Source organism: Megalops cyprinoides, chromosome 11 (assembly GCF_013368585.1).
Source record: "Megalops cyprinoides isolate fMegCyp1 chromosome 11, fMegCyp1.pri, whole genome shotgun sequence".
Classification (NCBI taxonomy): domain Eukaryota; kingdom Metazoa; phylum Chordata; class Actinopteri; order Elopiformes; family Megalopidae; genus Megalops; species Megalops cyprinoides.
In genome coordinates, this window is record NC_050593.1 from 3,497,094 (window position 1) to 3,514,869 (window position 17,776).

General features: G+C 46.2%; 1 protein-coding gene across 1 annotated transcript in view; it reads left to right on the forward strand.

Moving 5' to 3' along the window:
• Positions 1 to 17,776, forward strand: part of LOC118785797 (nck-associated protein 5-like) — a 191,486-nt gene that overhangs the window by 59,091 nt on the left and 114,619 nt on the right. The gene's annotated exons all lie outside the window — the stretch shown is intronic.

Sequence of the window (17,776 nt, forward strand, 5' to 3'; positions counted from 1 at the left end):
GCAAGTTCACCTCTCAGTTGGGGCTCTACTCTTTTAACCCTCAGCAAGGCAGTTAGCCTGAATGGTTTCTGTAATATTATAAATTAATTATATATAAGTTGCTCTGAAGGAGGCGGTCTGTTGAGCAGATTGGATGTAACTAATATAATCTTGTCATACTGACATAGTGATAAACAATAATATGAAAAAGCTGTACTGCGAGATTAGGGGTAGTAACCAAACAGGAGTGCTTTTAGTTTGCGCTGGAAGTTCTGTGAGTTTTGATGATGTTCCGCGATAACTGAAATCTGGTATGTCCAAAATCTTTCTGTTTGATGTCATTTCATTCAGTTATAGCTCAAAGCCCACATTCTGCATTGCTGTTGGATACCTTTTATGCATTTCAGTGAACTTTTCATTGTTTTTTTGCCCGTGTTTTACACACATGGTCTTAATCTCAGCATTGCTGGTTTTTGTGGGTGTTTTCTGCAGGCACATTTGTCTGTGTTTCTAACATGACTGCACGGGAAGTAGCCCGTTAAAAAATCTGCACGGGTGAAGGATGCAGGTGCTTTTGTGTGAGGTGGACAGTAGTTCTGAGCTTCCTGACAGGGTTGTCTTTAACAACCTTACAAACATTAGCCGATTAAGATCGCTGGTTAGCTACATGGCCCATACGGGGTTCACACACACACTGACAAACTCTCTGCCTCTGGTACCACAGTACCAGTTTGTTTTACCCAGGGGTGTTTACCTTGCATTACATTACATTACATTCATTTAGCAGACGCTCTTATTCAGAGCGACTTCCAGCACAAGAGAACAGAAGTGTATCCATTCAAGTTGAATGAGCATCAGTGTCATGCTAACAACACTCCCAGAGGGTGAGTGTGATCTTAACAGTATTCAAGCCCTACCACAAGTTAACTTGTGCAACCTGAGTAGACAAGGGAAACCAGGTGTACTACTATACCATTCATCAGATCACAGAATTCAAAACACATTTTATTTTACTACATGTAAAATAAAAAGCAAGTAATACAAGTAATACACGTAGCCCTGTGCCTGCAGTGTTATTTCCCAACAGATAATAAGCTCATGTTAATAAAGAGGTACAGTGTTCATTTGGTGCCTAATAAATGCTTTGGGCATGTGTTTACGTAGGGGTGTGTTTTTATTGGTCTGCTGGACGGTACTGACACGCTCTATTAATCACGGATTCATTCCCCCCGTTCCCTCACCTTGCTGTCTCATTTCCCCCTGGGGCAGGTCCCTGGGTTGGCCTGGCATGGTAGCTGGCATGCGAGCGCTGCAGTCGTCAGCCCCCCCCAGTGTGGCCAGGTGTGACAAGTTGGAGGGTTGTTGCGGGGTTCCGGAAAGCTCTGGAGAAGGTGCTCTAGCATAGCCAACCAGCACCACATGCCCCATTCTCCTTGGGCTACAGAATTCCCGAGGCCATAAATAAAGGCCACTTATAAAGATGCCCTTCGCAGCACAGTAATAGTGCCATAGTCCTGTCAGAGATGTGATCGCTGAGGTAGGCAAAAAAGTTACATCTGGACAATGTTTTGTTGGTTGTTCGGTGTGTTTGGATGGATTTATTTCTGACCTGTGGTTAAAGCCAGCAGAGAACAGCAAGGGAGTCACTCAGGATGAGTTAAAGCTGGGACCACAAACACCTGAGTGTGTGGCTGGGGAGGATCTTTGACATGAGACTCACTCTCCTGGTTAACCTTCAGGACAGACTGGCCCCTTTATACTGACCAGGGTGCCAGCTGGAGAGGGAATGCTCCTCAGCGATTCATCTCAACAACAACAGGCAGATGACTGCTCAGAAAAGCATCTCCATGGCTCCAACCAGGTTATGACATTAAAGGAGACCCCCTCACCCCCGAGCGACTCCACCCCTCTCTGGAATGCGTCTCCCCTGGTAGTGGTGTGGTCAACCAGCTGTGTGTGTGCACCCGTGTGTATCCAAACAAAGGGTTCTGTCATCCTCCCCCTGCATCATCCACCAGGGCAGTATAATACACAGAGCCTAACGTCTTTAGCAGAACACACACTAACATGAGACAGAACCCCCTGTTTCATTTTTAAAACCCCTCTGTATTGTGATGCTGGGACACTGGGGGAATAAGTGATATGTTAATTAGAACCAAAGGCTTGGTGTTATTCTAACTGATGTCCTCACCTTTCTGTTTGATGTGACTGTGTTTTTTGGGTCCCAGGCTACCTCTCATTTGAGTGAGTGAAAAGAGCCAAAACTCCAGAGCTCTCTGAGCTTTCTTCCAGTTGGTTGTCATTCTTGGAGCAGGCTGCATGCTGCCCCCTTTGAGTTCTAAAATATGGGCCCTCAGAGGCAGCAACAGCTGGAAGAGGCAGCAGGGTCGGCCGGTCTGAGCCATCGAAATCCGCCACCTCCATGACCCCGCATGTGAGCCTGTATGAGACGTGGAGGAGGCCGACACAAACATGGCAACTCTGAGACATCAAAGTTTACACGGACGTGGCTCACGGTCAGGCGCAATTAAGAACACACTGGATGGGTCAGGCAGGTTGTTTTGAGGGGGGTACATGGCCTCCGGCTAATGGCTGCCCTCTTGTCTTCATTTTGTTGTTTGCAGTCAAGGTGCGAAAGTTGAGATTTCCTCTTGGTTTTTTCTCCCTGGGCTCCTGCCTCAGTTTTAAAGCAGAGAGGGCCCACAGCCCCAGTAGCAGCCCATGCCATAGCCTGAGAGACGGGGCATGTCCTATGTCTTAAGTTTATGTTGACCGTAATGATGAATTAATCACCAATCAATTTGTAGTTTACTGTTGGATGTAATACGTAGGGTTGATTGTTGTTTGTCAGTTTTGAGTGTATATTTATCTGTTTTCTTGTGTTGTGTTTGGTTATTTGCTTTGTTTTTCATGTTGCATTGGCCACACAATGCTTGTCTATACTGCCAATAAAGCACATATGAGTATGAATGTGGGAGGGAGAGATGGGGAGATGGAGAGAGACAGGGAAAGATGTATGTACCCATCTCTGCATAGCACAGTTGATCAAATTAAAAGCAAGGCTGCATCTCCATATTTCTTGATTAGACCTCAATCGCATCCCTCAAGGTCAGTCTCTGGCTCAGTAATATGTTTTCTGTATCATCTCACTCTTATTTCTTAGCCAATAGAAGGATAGAAACTGATTGGATGCCACCTGCTGTGAAAATCAAATCAAATCAAGTTCATTTCACCCTGAATTAAGATTTGGTTGTAAAACAGCTGCATCTGTGTTTAATAAAACATGACCTTTAAGCATGGCAGACATGCACGAACATTTCATTTTCAGAGATCCACTTTGCCCCCAAAGCTGTTTTGGGATCACCTGAAGACTAAAGATTACATTTGAAGGCATTGATGGATTCTGTATGACAACCTCACTGGGTGAGAGGGTGAAAAAGAGTTGGATAGTTGAAACCTGTAGAGAAGGTTCATGAACCAAAAATGCAGCTGGAGCAAAACCTTAAAACATTTGTTCATTTAATCAATGTAACTTCTCAAAAAGCCATCCTTGGACACTCTAAACAATATGTTTAATGTAAATGCTTTGTATTTATCCTGAAATTATCACGGAGATCTCTTCCGCCTCTTCCTGGCCTCTCATTGCTAATTGCTAATGTGATTAGAGTAATTATTTATTTAGTACATTAGCGCTGGCGAATGGTGAGCCAAGTTATGATTGGGCAGGCCAGGAGAAGACTCTCTTTTGAAGCTGAGACCACTGTATCCGGGAGCCTTTTAAATTCCCCTTTCACTTCTGTGGGTGACACCCCCTTTTCATGGTGGCCCTGTTTGGGAGGAGACAATAGGCACCCACCCCCCCCCCCCCCCCTCCCACACACACACACACACACACACACACAAACACAAACACACACACACGCACAAACACACACACAAAAACACAGGCAAGGCTGTGGGCTGAGGCTGTGGCTTGTCAGGAGCGTTCAGATGAGACTGATTGTGATTGTAGCAGATGGGCTGTAGCAGTGTCCGTCCTGGGCCCTCTCTCTCCCTCTCTCACGTTTTCTCTGTCACTCTCCTTTCTGTCTCTCTCTCGCTGTCTCAGTGCTGAGAGCGAAGTGTTGCTTGCCCCCTTTCCTCACCCCCACCCCCCTCCCCCCGCCTCCACCCTCCCCCTGCCCTCAGAGAAAAGTGCCACCTTCAAAGCCAGCAGCCCTCCCTCCACAGCACATGTTACACCTCCCCAAGGCTGCGAGAGAGAGAGAGAGAGAGAGAGGGAGGGAGAGAGGGAGAGAGGGAGAGGAGAGAGAGAGTGAGAGAGAGAGAGAGGGAGAGGGAGAGGGAGAGGGAGAGGGAGAGGAGAGAGAGAGAGAGAGAGAGAGAGAGAGGGAGAGGAGAGACAGAGAGAGAGAGAGAGGGAGAGGAGAGACAGAGAGAGAGAGAGAGAGGGAGAGGAGAGAGAGAGAGGGAGAGGGAGAGAGGATAGACACACAGAGGGTAGGCAGTGTGTGAGAGAGGAGAGAGACAGAGAGACGCACAGAGAGAGGGTAGTCAGAATGAGAGAGAGAGCGGAGAGAGAGACTCACAGAGAGAGGTAGTCAGTGTGTGAGAGGGAGGGTAGTCAGAGTGAGAGAGAGAGAGGGAGGAAGAGGGAGAACACATACATAGAGGGAGCACAGAGAGACAGAGAGAGAGAGAGCACTGGTGAGAGGCAGGGTAAGAGAAGGGCTTGCGAAAGGCAGAGAGAGAGAAAGGGCACATGCATACAGAGAGAGTGAGGGGGAGAGCTCCAGTGCGAGGCGGAGAGGGAGAGGGTGCAGGAGAGTGAGCGAGTGAGAGTGAGAGAAAGAGAGAAGAGGGAGAGAGAGAAGCAGAACTGAGCGAGAAAGGCAGAGGAAGAGGGTGGCTTGGCTGCAGGCTCGGCGCAGCGCTGTGGATGTAAACTTTATCGGTGGGGGGATCTGCGGCTCGCTGCAGACGCCTGGGGGATTACCATGCGCCGTCTCTGAAGAGACCGTCCCTCAGGATGGACCACCGTGGTCAGGGTAAGGATGTCTCTCCCCCCCCCGGCTGCTCTCTTTCCCCTCCACGCCATGACAAGGGCACAGACAGCAAGGGCACCTATGGTACTGCTGTGTGAGGCTGGCTTCTGTGCTGATTCTGTATGTCTGTCTCACAGTACAGCATCGCAAGGCGCACTGGAGCTGTGCAGCGCATTAAAAAAGCTTGATGTGCGCTTGCTCGCTCTAACACCCCTGTCTTTGGGAGTTTGCAGAGGAGTTCCCGTAAAGTTAAATGCTCTCTTGCCTCCCCCTGCTGAAGGACAGCGCTCGGGGGTGGGGGAGGGGGGTGTTAAAGGGGGGATTTGTTAAAGGCAAGGGAATTCAGAGAGCTCAGAGGACGGCGGACGGCTCGTGTCCGCTCTGCTTTTTGGGGTCTTGTGTGAAGGGGGTGATAAGCCTCATAAAGACTCTTTACTATAAGAGAGAAAAAAACAAGCCCCGGTTGCTATTAGCAACTGCACAAGCTGAAAGGGCTCAGGGCTGTATGCCAATGCTGACCATTAATGAACATGGTGGGTGGGGGGTGGTTAAAGGTTCGAGGGGAGGAACCAAAACCCTGCACCTGAAGGCATTCTTTCCTTCCAAGCTAGTTTAGTTTAGAATTTTTGCAAAGCATTTGCATCCTCTGTCATGTGCCTCTTTGTGTGCATGTTGTGTATATTTCACACCTTTTGCAAGCATAAAAGCTCTCCTAACATACAACCAAACCCATCCTTTGCTGTTCTGGATTGCATGCCCCCTCTCAGATAGCACTGTGGATCTGGCTACTGATTGTCCAGTCCAATGGTCATTTGTTTGTGACTGACAACTTCTTTTTGGAGATGTCCTGCTCTCAACATACTCAAACTTCCACGTAAAGTGGTGGATGTGTTCTGCCACTGTGGTGGTAATATCGTTTTGCTTAAGCTGCGCTCCTGGCGTACACCCTGTTTCGGCAGGGCTGAGACCACCTGGAAACCACGGCAACCGTCCCAATGTGTCTAAAGCTCCTGGGAGCGCATGTTACATTTCAAGTAATGTCATCCAGATGGAAGTCAGACACGAAATGCCTAGAGACTGACTTTGAATTTTGTTCAGCGTAAGTAGCTGCATGGTAATCATCATAATTTGATGAACGAGTGTGCAAACGCAGCTGTATTTCTCTGTGACACCTGTGGTTTAACCTAGAAAAGATATCCTTCTTTGCAAGTCCACCAGATCACTTGCATCTCTGACAATGCAGTGTTTCAGGGACTCTTGCACTCTGTAGATGACTGGGAGGATTTTGTTCATAGACAAACACAGACTTCATTAAGTCTCCGAGTGCTCCCGTTAGTTCTGAGAGAGTAACTGAAATTTTGCCTCCCCTCTCTGGTTGCTTGGCGTCGCTCACCGGAATCCTGACCACAGCTGTGGCAAAAGGCTCTTGAGTGCAGGAATCCTCACTTTCTAAGACACCTTTGACAGGGGTTTGACTTTATGACTTAACTGCCACTCGTTAGCTGGGCAGGGGGGAGGGGCCGGGGTCAGGTTTCATCACGCATGGCTGGAGGGGTGGATTCCTGGTCATTTAAACTTTTCTCTTTTATAAGCAGCATAAACTCCTAAACAAAGCTCTCGGGTCCAAGCGCTTAGTGCTGTGCGCTTTGGACCCATGCGTGTAACCGAGCAGGAGATGGAACATGGCTTTGTAACCCTTTAGAAGCCTTTAAGATAAAATGGAAATGTATTCAGCTACTGTGTATGTAAATGGGCCAAGTTTCAGATTAGCACAAGTTAACTTGTGGTAGTGCTTGAATGGTGTTGCTCTTGCATTCACTGGTCTGAGTGTTGTTGGCCTGGTCTGATACTGTTTATCATTTAACTTGGTTGGATACATCTCTGTTCTCTTGGAAGTTGCTCTGGATAAAAGGGTCTTCTAAATGAGTGCAATGTAATATAATGTAAAAATATTTAGGTGGAGATGTATTAACATGTACTGTTGTCTAAGGGAATGTTTTATTGAGGTTTTCTCTTCCACTTTAATAAAAATCAGAGCAACATGTTTATATTGAAATGGTTTTGTGGTGATGCCTTTATATATCTCTACCTTCCTGATTAGTAAAGGGTGGTAATATCGAGTTTTCAAGCTGACCTTCAACTGGCGGTGCCAGGTTCAGTAAAACTTAACCACGGCACTGTTCACGGCTGATCACTGCCCTTTATCAAATCACAGTACTCGTGATTGATCTGCTGCTCTTTATACGTTAATGGAGGACATGCTCTGATTGGCCGTTTCTGTTCCCACAGAGCCCTGTAGCTAGCCATAAGTGTGACCGCGGAGAGCGTGACCAGCGAAATTGTGGGCAGGCGGCAGATGTGTTCAGACCACTGCGTGTGGTCGCAAGGAGCGGAGAAACCAACCTGGGGATTAGTTTAAGAGGATTGCGGGGAGGGATTTCACCAAATGGAATTAAAAATGGAAATCTCTGTCCACATTGCAGGAGGAGTGAAAAAATACATGGTATTTTTTCTTCTTGAGCGTGTCTTTCTTTCATAGGGGAGTTGGTTGTTGGCCTACATTTGTCCAATGTGATTCTCAGTACTCTGGTTTGTTGACCCACATAGACTCTTAGAGGCAGAGACTGGACAGAAACTGAAAAAAGAGATTTCAGAATTTGTCAACTCTTACTACTCAATTACCCAACTTTAGTCCTGGGTAATTGAGTGAAGTTGCAGTATGGATAATCAAACAGGTAATTTGCTACCTGTCTCTCAAGAATGTGTCCTATTGTTGCCTGGTCAGTGCGATCCCTAGCCCTACAATCAATGTGTGGAGAGGGTGAAGAAAGTATCAGTATTGTTTAAATGAATGTAGCTATATAATCCGCAAACCAGATAGTGTGCAGCTATGTAATTAGACCATATCAGATTGCAGTGATAGAACAAAATCCCATGGGCATGTGGAGCAAAAAGACAAATTTGCAGAGAACGCTGTCGGAACATCGGATGGAAACAGATGCGTCACCTCACTCCTGCTCACAGGTAGCTGTCAGCCAGCCCTACATCATGTTTCCTGTGCTGCAGCCAAGCTGTCATTAATGGGCTCAGGTCAAATATGAGCTGTTGTACAAACCATTCTCATGCCTGCATTGGTTGACACCATTGACGGAAGACTGAGAGAAAGAAGGGCTGTGATGGAAGGCTCGATAGGAGACAAGGTTAAAGATCTTTGGCTAGACCCATTAGGTTGCAGATCTGAGCCCCTGAGGGGGTGGTGCTGCCAATCTATGCCCAGGCAAGATTGTAAGGCTGAATTGCCAACTGTGTTGATGGATGAGGGTGCATTCTTAGCAGGTAAGCGATGTGGTGTGTTAGTCCCTGGGTGGCTGTCGTCAAGTTGGGACCAGTTGTGGGAACCGCTCGCCATCGTGGTCCTGTCGTAGTCCTGCCACTCTCCGTGTGGTGTGCTGTGTTTTCTGACTGCCCTGACCGAAAGCCTCTGCATTTTTCCCTGAGGACCAGAGGAGTCTGGGTCACTGATAATGATCAGGTTGATTTCACCTTCTTCCCCAAAAAATGGTTGGAAAATTTCCCCTCTTCTCTACAAAATGACAGGGGAAATTTGGCCCTATTCCTTACAAAATAAGAGGAAATTCAACCTCCTTCCACGTCCGGGGCTCCAGACACACTGTTCTAATGTGATGTAAGATACATCTCCAGGGAGTCTTATCAAACGCCCATAACAGAGTCCATTCTCACAACTGGGCTAAAGATATCTGGGACACAGCGGATCACACATTCCAGTATGAATTCCTGAGTTCACTTCTGCCTCTGACCTGCACTGTTTGACCTGGCTGTCCCTGGCGCCTCAGCCCAATAAATCGCCCTGCTTAATTTCATTCCTCAGATAGTCATCAAGAAGTTTGTCTTTTTCACCCCAGCACTTGGGAACACTTAACAAGAAAGAACTCAAAAGTTCCCATTGTGTTGCATACATCAGCTTTAAGCTGTCAGCCGTTTGGACTGATAAGCACAGCTGATTGATTTCAGATGCGGCAACTGAAGACAACTGAAAAATGGTTAACAGCCATTATCTCATTGGCTTTTTCTACACGGCAGGATTCTGAACTTCCATATTTTAAATACTTGGGAGGGCTTTGAAGGTTAATGAGAGAGGTCCCTCCCCCAGGTCTTCCTTGGGGCTGATCAAACGTGCCCCATCTGAGTGTTGAAGGTTTGATCCAGTGCAGATAACGTTGAAACAGTTTAACACGTCGGAATGTGTCACATTTCAGCAGCTGAGCTTTGTGTGTTACACCCATTACAGCTTTTGCCCGGAGTCTCAAAATAACCCTGTCTCGTTGTCAGTCAACTGCAAGTATTAGGTCAGTGCATATTTGTGGTTTATGTGTCTCTGTGCCTCGCCCCACGTGAGTTCAACAGGGGAAAGCCACCCTCTCTTATTCTCCCCCAGCAAAAAAATACAAATTTGCTAATCCCTGCTTACAAGCTAAGACTTGCTTTGGCACGGACAGTTGGAACAATAGATTCGTTTTTTTGCTCAGCGCTAAGACACTTTCTTGGCACTTTCTTCGGGGTTAGCGCTCCTTCTTTATGTGTTGGTGTTTCTCTTTATTTATCTGCTTGGCTGATGTCCTTATCCAGGTTTACTTGCATAACTCACATTTCTTTTTTTTTTGACATGTTATCCATTTAAACAGAAGCAGTTCCAGTAAAGTGCCTCGCAAACGTGAGGATGTCCTGCGCAATTCTAGTTACAAGCCACGTTCCTCAACCACCTCTACATGTGATACGACTTGCACGTCTTTATGAGGACTGAAAAGGAGGAGATAAGTGAAACATGGAACAGGAAGGAAGTTGAATCATGCCCCAGATTGGGTGTAGATTGGAAATGTTTGCAGTATGCGGGTCAAGAGATTTATGTAAAGCACCCATATAAGTACATATTTAGTGAGATAGGCAGGTACTTGCATTTCCTGGTGTGGTTTTCAAAGGAAAGAAGTGTCAACACTCTTCCCTAAAATGGATTTTCAAGGCAATACAAATATGCGTGGGTAGATTTTGTTAATCCATCACAGAGTGTTGATTTTACATGAAATTTAAACTATGCATAGATCCCTACCCTGGTGATCTCCTCAGGGAGCCATGTGTTTGAGACACACAGGGCATAAGCTAGATTTACACTGAGGTTGAGAGGGTGGGTCAACAAACATCAATCAGTCCACCACCTAAATCTTTAATCGCCAAGTAATTGTGGGAAAAGTGAACAACCTTGTCCGCTGTTGCTGTTTACCTTTGTGGGAGTTGGAGGGACCAGTGGCTCAGCTCCCACTGTGTGTTGAAACAGTGTGTTTTCAGTGCTTCCCCAGGGAGACTGGAGAACATGTGTTTATAGACCCTTAAATTCCACCCCGGTTGGAATGTCGACAAGTGGACCTTTAAGATCTGCATTAGAATATATGCACAAGTGTGTTAATCAATGGCAGCCCTGGGAGAACACGATAACCCATGCTGAATGAGGACAGAGTTGCAGAAGATGAGGGTTTGCAAGAGACTGAAATGAATCTAAATCATGTGGTGCATTGTGTATTGCCTGAGCAGAAGCCCTCATCCAGGATTGCACTGCACACATCATCCATTTATGCAACTAGATATTTACTGAGGCACTTCAGGTCAAGTGCTTTACTCGAGAGGAGAACATCAGCAATGCGTATGACGCTCAAACCTGCAGCAAGTGCAGTTCCCTGACATTTATAAATGCAAAGCCAACCATATAGGGCAACTGATTTTATGTTGAGACTTCCATAGGTCAGACATGGCATTCACACATCTCAGAGCGTTGAGCGTGAATGTGCTCTTAGCACGTGTGAGGGCATGATGGTGCAGGAATGTGTGCAGACTGTGCCGGTTCAAGCACATATGTGGGGTTGGACTGGACCCTTCGACACCTGGCTGGTGCATGGCGTGAATTTGGCCGGCCTGTGCAGAGACTTCAGACCGGGAGATCCGCTGGTGAATGCTGGCAGGAGCTCAGGGGCACACCTGGCCCATCAGCGCATGCAAGCACGCTCAGCCCAAGGAACATTTCCCCAGCTGCCCCGGCTTTTGAGCTGTCTAGCTGTTGAGGGCTGGGGTGAAGCCGCTGAGCTGGACTGGGCTTCAGCAAGACAGAGGGGGAGATATCTGTGCGCATTCCAGGCCTTGCGGGTTGCAGGTTGCTAGGAGTCTGAATGAAAGAAATCTTTCATAGTGGTTAAAATGCCATCCTGTAATAAAAGATACCTTCTTTAAATACCTCCACTGTTCATTAACCACAGAGCTGCTTTTAAAACGCACAGCCTCATTTTTCGCCATGGAGACACAGGGAGCGTGAGACGGCTCAATTAAGCGTTTTCAATCAGGAATGAGGACAAATTGCATTTCATGTTTGGATCAGAGTAGTTTCTGAAAAGCATGTCAAGATCCTGAACATGCTGCAAGCCTGCTACAAGCAGTGGTAAAGGCTGTCGAAGAAGCTGGAAGGACAGAAAATATTGTGTTTACAACACAATACAGTACTGTACTATATGAGGGAGAGTAAACACATTTTGCCATTTAGCTGACTGAGCAGAATCTCTTTTGCATACATTTCATCATAATCATCACACTCATGACTTCCTTTCAGCTAATTGTGTCTGTTGTAGCATTGCTATAACAGTGGGCACTACTAAATCATTTAAACTATGACACACAGAGGTAAAAAAAATTAGTTGCAACTCAAAGCAATTTGTTTTGTTGTAACACACAGTCTGATTACAGTTGAAGTACACTGCATTTAATGTTAAAAGGAATCAGCTTCTAATAGGTGATGCGTATTTAATTTGCCTTTGTTTTTGCTTTTCTCTGATTAATTGTGCTGCACAATCAAACAATGCATTCCGGATGCTAATCAAATGAAGGCAATTTCTCTTCCACCCCTGTGTGTATCTCAGTAGCTGCCACTCACTGTCATCAATGATTTACAGAGAAGAGCGCACACTGTCTGTTTCCAGAGAATCCTCATCACAGCAGCAGTTCTCAATTATTCATGCCTGCGATCCCAGCCAGTGTTGTTAAGGAGCCTCCTTTTCAACAGTTGGTTATATCACAGGGCTCCTGTTTTGTTTGTCTGTCCCATCTCCATCTCTAGCATTCCATGCCCCCCCAGGCCCCCAACACACCCCACAGCTTGATCAAATGGGAAGTTGCGCTTCCAAATGGCAGGTACACCTCCTCAAGAGGCAGAGGCAGTAGGTGTGTAGGGCACTATAAGCTAGCCCATGCTCCAGGGACCTCTTTGTGTGTAGTGCGGGTGGAAGAATTCGGATGAGAAATAGGGAGCGCCTCCTCCGTGCTGATGAACCCAGCCACATCTCTCCCAACACGGCAGGCACCTCGCAAACTCACTGCCAACCCTCAAGGCCAACCAAAAGGGCCTTAAACTTGGCCCACTTGACCGCCAAACTAGAACTGGAACAGCCATCCCTAATGTCATTGATTGGGAACAACCAGTCCAGCTGGAATAGAGTTCTGTGGTCCAGTGGTCTAATGTCTGCTAATGTCATGGAAGTTGGCTTGGAGATTTTGAAGCTTTGTCCCTCTCTGCAGTTCTGTATGATCCAGAGTTTAGGACCTTGGAGAAAGGCAGGAGTGACACACTGTCTCAAACTAATAGCGACTAGTAGATTCGGGGGATAAATTAATAAGATCTTTATCTGATGATTAGTCTATGAGGAGATTTATCAAGTTGGGTGTCAGACTGCCATTGCCATATCTACACGACTTCTTTTCATCAAGAGATCTTGTTATCCTTATTTCGGTCGGTAACAGTTGGTGTGAAATGGCATTGATGAGAGATACAGAGAGAAATATCATTTCTATTGTCTGGAGCCAATTTAGGTTCTGCAGGTCTCTATGGTCATAGTTGGGAGCAGAGACAGAGGCAAAACCCAACCAGCATCCCGATTATATAGGTTTCCTATTTAGCATCCAGCGTTGTTTGGTCTCATGTGTTTCAAGGGACCACATGAAATTTTAAACCACAAATTTTAAACTGTGTGGCAAAAATAACAGGAGGCACTGCATGGTCTCCGTAAAACCCCTTATTTAGTCAATGCAGTCATTGCGGTCCATTCGTCCGTCTCCGCAGGGGGCTGATGACCTCGCCGCGCAGAGATATTTGAGGAAGTCACAGCTGAAGGTTACATGGCAGCACATGGAAAACCGCCAATTGGCCGGGGACAGATAGTTTCCATGGCTACTGTCCTGCACTGGAAACACAGGTGGGGGGGGGGGGGGGGGTGTCTAGCACAGCAGCTTTCCCTCTGTACATCTGGTGCCAACAGAAGCGAGGTCCCACTATGTGATGAAAACATGATTTTGGTGTGACAGTTCCATCTCATAGGAAGCATTCGCGTTATCAGTTTGAGTGAGTGCAGTGACAACCTCCCATCCATTCTAATTTAATTTTTTTTGCCAGATTATGGCTGGCAACAAATGATGTTTCAACAAATATTGACTCAGATACTTCTTATCAAAAAGCTCGAGGAGCTGTTGGCTGTGGAGCCAAGTTCATTCAAGTTTGGCTTTATTCTTTTTCATTGAGAAACTGCTCTGTGTACATCTCAGCCGCGGCAGGAAGAGGCAGGAATAGAGTAAATAATAATCACCTGAAGTTTAAATGAGGGGATGGCTGAAAGAGTGATCAGCTGTGGGCGGGAGGGCTAATGGATGGCAGCTACCGCATATGTGCTTTCCACTGGGCCCTCTGCCCTTTACTATGCAGATGCTATGTGTTTTAAAATAGGATCAGCGGCTTATATGCGAGTTCAACTAATTTCAGCTTGAACTTTATTTTATGCTCCCTTACAATAGCCTGTAAGCATTTGAAAATGAACCGGACAGAGAGCATCCAGCTGGATGGACCCAGTGTTCTCCAGGTTAATTGCCCATTCAAGGCTGACGTGCAAATGGTTGATGGGTCTAAGCAGACACTTTCCCTGGATGCCATTGTTTCACAGTTCCAGCACAGGTGGCCCCTGAATGACCTATGCAATTTCCCATGTGCATCCGTGTCTGAAAAAGTCAAGGGTGAAGGTTCAATTTAATTTAATGACAGCCCAGATATTAAGTGACAGCACAGAAACTGATACAGTCGTAGCAAAGACCATAGTATAATTACACAGCCAGTAAGTCTACCAATTAAATAACATAACAAATGCAGATACTGAATACAGTTCCCAGTTATGGATGCACAATGGCTGTCTGTGGTGCCCCTTAGATGCAGATGTTGACTCTTTGTGGCAGCTGGTAGGGGTGTGGGAAGCAGGGCCAGGTAAGCGCACGATCCTCTGAGACATGGCGGCGTGCCGCTGCTTCCCCATTCCTCTGCCGCGTGGCTGCAGGCCCCGGCACTGCCAGGATACTCCACTCCAGTGGCAGCAGCTGGAGCCTGACGAGGTGCCAGCCTTCATTTGTTGATTTTTTTGATTGGCTTAATCGAGTTTACCCATCGGAGCTTCTCTAATCAAGAGGAAATGAGACGGAGAGATGCAAATGTGGAGAGAGAGGGAGGGAGGGTACGCACACTTACACATGCAATTACACACATGCATACACACACACACACACATACATGCACGCACACACACACTCTTACACATTCACACACACTTGCGCATACCCATGAACACACTTACACGCCATTCATTTTCCCAATGAGGAAAATGGACGTTCTAGCTGAGGATATCACCCCCTAGAGGAGTGCTGGATATATGTCTCCTCCCCCACACCCTCTAAGCAGGAAGGGAATCAACATTACCCCTTTAGCCTGTCTTTCTTTACCCTAGGAAACCTTTACACAGGCAGCCAACCGAAGTCAAAGTTTTACCAGCAGTAAATAACTCCTGCTTTGTTCAATTCAGGGCTGTCACATGACTAGAATTAGGTCGCCATTGGCGTTAGGCCTCTATATCTGATTAGAGGGTGGGATTGAAATGTTCATTTAATTCCCGCCAGGCTCCCATACACTTACAGCTAATCGCCCATGCGTCATAACAGCCATCATAATCACTTGTGTGACTGCTGCACTGTATCCAGCTCCTTGGCTGGAACCTTTAAACAGAGCAGGATGGAGAGCAGGTTGCAGGCCCTTATGGGGGAGTGACGCTGACAATGCACTGGAAGGGTCTTCATCAAACAAAAAAAAATCCATTAGATTAATTTTGCAGAAAATCCCAATGGGTTTTGCAGTTTGTGGGAAACTAAGTCTGTGGGTTGATCACCAACACTCCCAGCGTGTCGTTGAAAAGAGACGTACACCTCATCACAGCATTATTTAATCCATGTGTCACATTTCCAAAATCGATACTTTCCTAACCCGCTATGTGATACCAACCTATTTCTGTACTGAGCACCGTCTTAAATGCACACACCATTGAAATACCTATTCGCCATCTCCCTCTAGGAGCTGAAATCAGAGACCAGAGTTACAAATAAATATGCAGCAGAAAAACTCTGTTTTGACTGCTGGTTAAATATGTACCCATTACTATAATTATGTTTTATACAGAATGTCAAATTATGGCTTTTTGGCAATGATTCTCTCTGGCGCATTAAGCTTTTTTCCCTTCCAGCTTCCTCTCTCTGGCTCGTGTCTGAGAGCTAGCAGGCTGAAAGCTCACCCTAATGGGCAAAGTCTGGAGAATACACCATGCTTAAAGGACCCTGAGAAAAGAAAACCCAGTAGAACTGTTTGAATGGACAAACCAACATACTATAAATCAGCTATTGACTTGGTGTGCACTGTGCACATTCAGATGACCAGTTTCCCTTGGGTTTTCTTTTAAACTACACTGCCACGGTACACACAGTTACATTTCTGAGAGGCATAAGCCAGCACAGCGCAGTTGTATCTGCCATGCTGCATGGGTCGGCCACATCTGTGCAATCATTGGAGTCAGGGCCAACGCAGTGAGTGAGATTTCAGTGACACCATTCTGCCCTCTTCAGAAGTCGGCTTTAATTTTGGAATCATAGAGGCTGCCAAATAAAGTTGATAAATTATACATCGATTCTCTCCATAGCTCAGTCAGCATGGCCTCCTCTGGCTCTGTTTAACATCTGTTTTGCCGTGGTTCTCGCATCTTGTTGCCATCGTGTCTTTCTTCTCCCATGGCTCTCCCACTGCTCGGTTCTACAGGACACAATTTGCCATACACAGGTTATGATACACGGTATTGTTGAATCCTCATTTTTCATTGGTTGTTGGCAGTCCATCTTGTAAGCTTGTGAATGCCAACATATTGATTCTAACAAAAAATATCTATCTTGGGAGAAATAGAATTGCATATCTGAGGTGCTGATAAGAGCAATTAACATAGCTCCTGTGCACATGAAACAACATAAAATCTACACAGCTAAGATTAGTATGAAATCAGCAAACATGTCTAACCTCAACAATAATAATATAGGAAATCCTGATAGCTGTTACCAGGATCAGAGAGATGCAGAAAGCTTTCTCTGTGCTATACAGTGTGCTTTGCTGAAAACTTGTTTGGTTGTGAAAATGAATCTCTTTGTGATTTGTTTTTGAGAACAACCAGAGCTGCCCTGTAAGAAATAAAGGCATCCGATTAGGATAAGAATGTGGAATATGTGAAGAGGGACTGGCTGTGTCTCTGTCCAAGCAGATCATGACTTTAAAGATATTGAGGCATGACAGTTTGCCCCAGAAGTCAGGTGCACAATTCTAGGGTGCAAGAGTCTGTGGATCACTCACAAAGACAACCTGTTTTTTCACCAGTTTGCAAGTATTCAAATTTCAAGGCTTTGGCATGTGCTGGGGAGTAGTTTTGACCCTAAAGGTAATCCTGCTAAAAGGATGAACAAGCCTGATGCATTGGATAGTAATTCAGTTTAGTCTGCAAATTGTCTGAATGCCGTCTTTTGTCAAATCCTTAAATGATCTCGCTCCAGGGGGAGGAATGGCATTCGCTCAAAGGCTATTGTTAAGAATTTAATCTTTTGTTTAATTTCTAATGTGAAGCGTCACATATTTCACCCCTGATAACTGAGACGTGATGTAATCTGCTGGACTTTTCCGAGCCAGCGATGAGCTGGGAGAGCTAAACCACAATGTTAATTCTGATCTGTTTCTTCCAGACAACAGACTATGAGAGGTATGCGTGCCTACAAGTAGCTGCCACTCAGCAAACTTGGAAGAAACTAGACAGAGCATGATCTGTGTTAGCACATGAAAGGGAGCATGTTTTTTTGGTATTTCAGGTGGGAAGGGTGTATGCGAGGGTCTGTCTGTGCGTGGGGGTGGGGGGAGTGTGCATATGTGTGTTTGCTTATGTCTGTGTGTGTGTCTGGGTGCGGTACGTGCGTGTCTCTGTGTGTCTGTCTGCGGCTGTGTTTATGTGTGTGGGTGGTTGAGCGTGCATGCATGCACACGTGTGTTTGTGTGTGTTTCTAAGTGTGTGTGGTGTAGAGGATTGCAGGGACTCTAGCTCCACTTCAGCCTGTTTGAGGTAACAGGTAAGTCAGTCCAGAGATTCTGCCTCTCTCCCTGAGTGAGTTGCACAAGGATGTAAAGCATCACGTTTCTTAGGGAGAGATCCTGTTTCTGGGCACAGAGTCTGGTGAGGGAGGGCATTGTTCCAATGTTATCTTGACGTTGTTCTTATGTTGTCCCAACATTGTCCTGATGTCCTGATGAATGTGGTTGG